Raw genomic sequence first — 6,868 nt, 5'->3', positions numbered from 1 at the left:
TACGGGGAGGAGATAGAATATTTGTTTTGGTTTATGCTGTCTTTAAGTAAGTTTTTTTCCAGACACTATATTTATTTTAGCTTAATTTTTTTTTTTTTTTACTTTTTTCTATGTGACTAGAAATTTTTCATTTATTCATCTATATAACTACAAAGTATTCTTTTACGCTTCTATATATCTGTCTTGCCCATTTTATCATATATTTCCTTATGTCGATTTAATTGGTTTTTGTTTATTTGCTGACCGCACCCCCTTCCCCGACCATCTTTTCCTCATATTAATCGACGGTTAACTATTATCACCTCACACTTATTTTTAGTCTTACGGAGTCATACTTATTTCTCATAAATTGGAATCATGTATATATCTATTTCAGTTTCCCTGAGAGCCGGCTTCGTGGCTTGGGATCTATATATAATGCCGGACCCTCGGGCTTGGAAGGGAAGCGGGCAGCGAAGAGGAAGATGAAAGGAACGGAGTATCAATGGTTGGGTTGGCGCAAGGTCGCCTACGTCGGATCAATACATATCATGATGGCGGCTGGGCCGGGCTCGCTCCGGACCTAGTTTTCAGCTGGAACTCTCCAGAGGATGACAAGAGCTGCTCTCCGCTAAAGGTGAGCTTCCTCTCTCATTACGATAGCAGCTAGAGTGTCTTCCGTCACTGGGACTCCGAAGGTGGGACCATGGATGGTGTAAACGTTTAATAATAAATAATCTAAGGATATATAACAATATTTTCAAACTGGAGAATTCTTACACTTATTTTTTAAGAAGCAGCCAACGCAAAACATTGCTAAAACATCAAAACATACAAATTCAAATAAAATCTATTCTTCGTAATTTATCAGCAGTTGATTGTTAGATTGAGGTAAACGTCATATTTCGATGGTATTTTAATAAAATAAATCAATATTACTGATGCTAATAATAACTACATTATTTATTTTAGTTTATTTTTATTTTGTATATTTATTTATGTGAGTTAATTTTAATGGATATGAGATCAAGATGTGGGAAGATCAACATTTCATTATGATTAATCTCTCTTCTTTTCCTCATGCCTTTCTGAACACTAGGTATTCGTTAACACATACACATCTGTTAGATCTAATGAATGAAGTTAAATCCCACATCACTGCTTGAATTGAGGCACATCTGACAAACATTTTTATTTTAAAAATTGAACGTATCCCTAAGTTAGTACCGTAGACTGCTCTTGCTGGTTTATTGAGGTCGTCCTACAGACTTTTCTAGAGGCACTATAGTTGTTAAAAACTAACTTCAGCCTTCGGTAAAATCCATGGAATACATCAAACACCAAATAAATAAATTTAAAAAAAAAAGATTATTTGTTAGATGTGCTTCTATTCAAGCAAAGCATTGTTATGTTATTAATATGCATATATATTTACTTGTTTTTCAACAATTTGTATAGTCTTCAATTTATTCTATAGTTTAATTTATTTACTTTAAGAGAAAAATAATATATAAACACTGATGAAACTCATGTTACATTAATTACAGGTGATGATATTTCTAACAGGTTTGTAAACAAATAATTCTTAATCACAAACCCAGGTAATAAATACATCTATATTTGGGTAAGCTTTTGTATAGTTCCGTTATGTTTATATATTCTACGTAATACATGATCTGTTAGTCTTAGAATTAAAAGGGAATAAGAATGCCCTTTGATGCAACGATGTGTCATGAATTAATATTTTACTACTTATATTTTATGTTTAAATAATACGATCCTCCGCGCTGATATAATAATATTCATAGTATTTAACGGCTAATGATAAAAATAGAAACGACGAATTCACTCCGTCACAAATCAATACGCCTCGACGGTAATCAGTTTAGCAAGAGAAGTTGGCGGGTGGGGTGGTTATGCTAATGACGTCACCAGGTTTACCTATGAACAGGTCCAATGAGATCGTCATCAAGGAGATGAAAAATATCCGTAACTATGAGGACAGCTTCTTCGTAGTACAGAATTGGAGGAAAGATGAAAACGTTTAAACATATGTTAACTACAAGAAGTGTAGATCCTTAGATGAAAACTTACATTTCGTTGAAATCTTAGAAACCTAACAAATACTCCGTTTTGAGATACAAGTATATTATAGTCTCATGGGGGTGTTGACGTCACCGATATTGATTTCGCTATTTATGTCGATTTGGCTTATCATCGAATAAAAAACGAATAAGTTATTTTTTAACGGGTTATTTTCATTTTTACACTTAAACTCGAATAGTATGTCAATTGTCAATTAATCTATTAAATAAACGCTTACTTTAAGTTGCTAAATATTATCTTCGCAATAAAGAAGTTACTCTTATTTGGTAAGATCCTGACCGCAGCTTAAGGATCGTGAGGGTATTATTTAATATTTTATGTTATTACTGATTAAACTTTATAAAGTATAAAGCTTTGAGGAGAATGTAACGAGCTAAAATTAACTCTAATAATGAAAACAATCTATCAAACTGAAGTACTCTTTTTTGCGATATTACACATTATTATTTCTTATATTAGAGCTTACACAGAACATAGCACTCCTCGCATGTCAAATTAGATATATAACAGCTATAATAAATGAAGCAGCTGGTTAATTGAATGCCAAGAATATTCGTCAATTGGGTTTACATGGTATTTTTTGTTTTGTTTTAATTCGACTCATGAATAACCACAAACCAACCTTCTCTATGAACAGCCAATGCAAACAGCAAACGTTTGTACATTCCAATCTTTCGTTATGATTCGCTGAATTTGATACCAACCATCCAATTTGATTGGATAGTCCAATAAGTCCTGTTTACAAGCAACGGTTCCATCGTTATGATAAATTACTAGCATTTATTATAGCGTGCAAAGATACCTTTAATCAATACATTCGCTTTACTTTAAATTCTTAACTATATATAAAATAAGGGAAAAATTGACATATATGTGATTAATATAAAATATTTTGCTCAAGCAGTAAGTATTATAACAAAAATCATACTTTAGTCCAAAAAGAGCAATTTTCTACAGCAAAAACTCAAAACGTGTAAATTTGAGGAGAAACCTTAAAATGTACAACATAAAATGTTTAATTTCGATGTTTTCCCATGATTCGAATTTCTGTCGAGGTTTTGTAGAATTTGGAACTAGGGAACAAAAGATGCAATACCACGAAAATCCGGTCTATAGTTATAACAGGTCATGTTTATGAATTACTCATGGATGTACAATAAAAAACAACACTAATTATTTAATTTAAAAAATAATAATTATAACCTAATTTTGCTTCATCACCAATTTTATGAGCTATAGCAATTAATCTTTTATACCATTTTTAAAAGTATTAAAAATTCAAGGATGACTTGCCTTGCTATAATATAACATCTAGCAAATTCTTCAGAATAAATTCTGTAGCTCTTAACTTAAGAGTTAAGACAAACCTCAGAGATTAAACAGATTGTAAAGACAAACCTGCGAAACCTATATATACCCTATATACAGTGATGACCATACCAATAAATGATTTTTTTTATGAATATCATTAACAAAATGCAGGGTGCCTAAAATGAATTTACCCGATTACTTCTATATCATTTTTAAATGACTGCGTGAAATTTCAACTTTGGTTACTAAAAAAAAAAATAAGAAGGTATTCTAAAAACATTTTAACTGCATTTTTTTAATGTAAAGATTCTAAGATGACAACTACATTTATTGAGATTTCTATAAAACACACAGTAAATAAGTTAAGAAAGTAAAAACAGAAATCTGTCCACATACAAAATAAATGAAAGAATAACATTGGTGAAAAGAGAATTGGATCACAGAAAGAGAGATTTACGGAAAATCAAAAATACCAGTTTTGACCCTTTACAAAACTGAAAAATTAATTAAGAAAGGTAGCAGGATTAAAAAAAGAGAGAGAAATAAAGGAAAAACCTCTCTGTGGTGGATAATTCAATTATCCTATCCCCTTTGATAAAGAAGGATCCTACATTACTTTATATTTTTCCTGTCCTTTTACTCTGACCGGATAAATTCTCCCAGCCCCTCTTATCCTGCCTTCTCTAGATAATTCTCTTAAATGTTTGACTTACCAAAAAAGACTTTTTTTAACTTTATTTATCACAAATAAATCCTTCATTAAATACAAGTACTTCATACACAAAAGTACGTCATTATTCAAAAATTGTAATTAGTAGCTTTTAGTTATTTTTAATTTAGTATTAGATGTGAAAAATCAACATTGTTATTAATTATTAATATAACATAACGTATTTAAATTTTATTATTTAATTTTGTATATTTATCTAACACCTTTTAAGTTGTGACAATTTTTTAAAAAGAACTATAGCGAATATGAGAATATATGAATTTTTGAACAAACAATGTAAACATTTAGTCTGAATATCACTAATTAATACTATTAACTAATTTATTTTGTAGAATAAATATAATATAATATATTTAAAATATAAGATAATTATAATTTTTTTGTGAATATTAAATAATAATTTATCAATTTTATCAAGAAACATTATGTTAAACGCTCTAAACGTCTCCATGGACAGGCTCGAGAAGTTTGTAGCTATTTAACTATTCCTCAGTTGACATTGGGTCTATTGATTTGATATTTTTTCAAAATTTATATTTAGTTTAATTAATTGTTCATATAAATAAATTAAAAATGAAATCAAATGTTAGAGCTCCGGCCATTTTATTCTCAACACAGCGGATTACAGTTTAATGCTGCTCAACACTATTCCATGGTTCTAAATAATAATAATATGAAATTTGATCTAAATTGGTTCAAGCGTTTTTCTATGAAAAGCCATTTTTTTGAAGGGATGGATTGTTGGTTAAAGAATATCTTCTTAGGTTCAAAGGTTTAAACACTTGACGAACAATGCAAGTAGTTTTTTTTGTTTAACCAACAGGAAGGTTCAAAGGTGATAAGACATCTGTTCTATTTTTATTAAAGCCATGAGAGTTTCGTTTCAATATAGTTTAATAATAAATACAATTCGTCGAAGAGTTGTTAAAATTATAATTATGCTGCTAATTCAGTGATTGAAAGCCGATGTAGCAATATTTTTAACATTCTCGATATTTGATTTATTTTTGTTTTGATACTGGTTTCAAATTCAAAGTTCTGAGTAAATATTAAAGAAGTTGGAAACTAGAATCGAACGACAAAAATAAGATAGAAAAAGCGTAAAAAATATGAATGCAAAGGATTTTTACTACACAGCATCCGAATGCGACATAAGTATGATTTTTATAACCACTCAATGAAATATATTAATTATAAACTATGTTATTGCATAATTTAAATTGTAATTTTGATAGCTACTCAGATAGATCAGATAGAGAACAAAAAAAACTAAAAATAGAACATTACTAGAAGCTCTACACTTAACCGAAAATAATAACAAAAGAGTTCAATATTAAACAGATACAAAAACATTAGAAACCCAACGTGCAAACATAATCATTAGAATTAAAATATTACAATAATTAAGTAAAGATCATTAATGACAAACATGATTATAAGGGAAATAGTAATTGTTTAAATAAAATAAATTTTAGTCTCAAAACAATTCATATTTCTTTATAAGTCCGACGTTTCGGCCAATTCGGCCATCCTCGAGGAAAATCTTAATTCAATTTTAGAACCATATCAATTTTAAGAAACTTTATACAGGCTATTCTGCCCAGGTTATTAATTTCAGTCCACAATTACCCTATTTTATCAATTCTTCATATTAAGTTAAAAATTAACACATTAATTTATCACAACAATCATTTGTGATAAATTATAATGGTCAAAATTAACTGTGTTAATTTTTCAAATTAAAAGTTTTAATTTATTATTTAATATCAAGACTTGACAAAATGAGATAGTTGTGGACTGAAATTAATGGCTTGGGCAGAATAGCCTGCATAAAGTTTTTTTTTAATTGATGTGTTTCTGAAATTGTATTGATATTGTTCTTGAGGGTGGCCGTATTGGCCAAAACGTAGGACTTATAAAGAAATATAATTTTTTGTTGGCTAAAATTGGATAAAATTAATTTTATTTTATTTTTTTTAAATAAATTTTATTTTATTTTTTTAAAATAAACTTTATTTAATTTAAATAATAACCAATTTCAAGAAAGGAAAAAGTAAATTAATTCATAATGAAAAAATGATATAAATAGTAGAATAAAATTACATAATATAATAAAAATGTTATTATATGGTGTTTTGAACGATCAACGAATTTGACAGACATCCAATCTTATTTATATTAACATTACAACTGAAATTAATAATTTAGCTTTAAACCAAGTGGAAAAACATTCTTGTAAAAGGGATTGCAACGAAACCTCATAATTTTTTTTACTTAGTAAATCAAATTATTTCAAACAGGTAATTAAACTATTGTATTTTAAAGAAACAGGAAAGCTACTTGGTGCCATTACTCAAACCATAAGAAAATAGGAGCGCATTTCGGAAGTCCAGTTAAATTATTATCTTTCTTATCCACTAGAGATACAAAGCGATTGTAACACATTTTTGGAATGCTCTAGTTGGACAAATTTAATAAACATAACCACCAATTTATTGATTTTTAGAATACTTTAACTAGGATATTATCTATCAGTTTCTTATATTACAAATGCAACAAATATTCATGTATTCCGCTAAGGTGAAGAATCCAAAGAAAACCTGATGAATTCGTTCCATAACATGTATAAAGACATTCGTACATTTATATATATATATATGTGAGGTGTGAGCGAGACGCTACAAGCCCTGAAGCGTCGCTATTTTTGGTGGGGTATGAAAAAGACGGTCCAGGAAGTTCTAG

The 6,868-nt window shown here is 28.9% G+C and overlaps 1 protein-coding gene across 8 annotated transcripts in view; it reads left to right on the top strand.

Moving 5' to 3' along the window:
* Nucleotides 1–541: 541 nt before the first annotated feature.
* Nucleotides 542–6,868, top strand: part of LOC106678964 (intermembrane lipid transfer protein VPS13A) — a 92,820-nt gene continuing 86,493 nt past the window's right edge. For 6 of the 8 annotated variants that reach the window (XR_010842926.1, XM_067045528.1, XM_067045526.1 and 3 more), the window contains exon 1: nt 542–616. The gene's annotated coding sequence lies outside the window, so the exon portion shown is untranslated. The other 2 variants (XM_014417837.2, XM_014417836.3) reach the window with 2 other exon arrangements.

Source organism: Halyomorpha halys, unplaced genomic scaffold (genome assembly GCF_000696795.3).
Source record: "Halyomorpha halys isolate HHAL.00 unplaced genomic scaffold, Hhal_1.1 Scaffold170.1, whole genome shotgun sequence".
Lineage (NCBI taxonomy): Eukaryota > Metazoa > Arthropoda > Insecta > Hemiptera > Pentatomidae > Halyomorpha > Halyomorpha halys.
The sequence above is the reverse complement of the archived record's forward strand: the minus strand, read 5'-3'. Positions and strand labels throughout refer to the sequence as shown.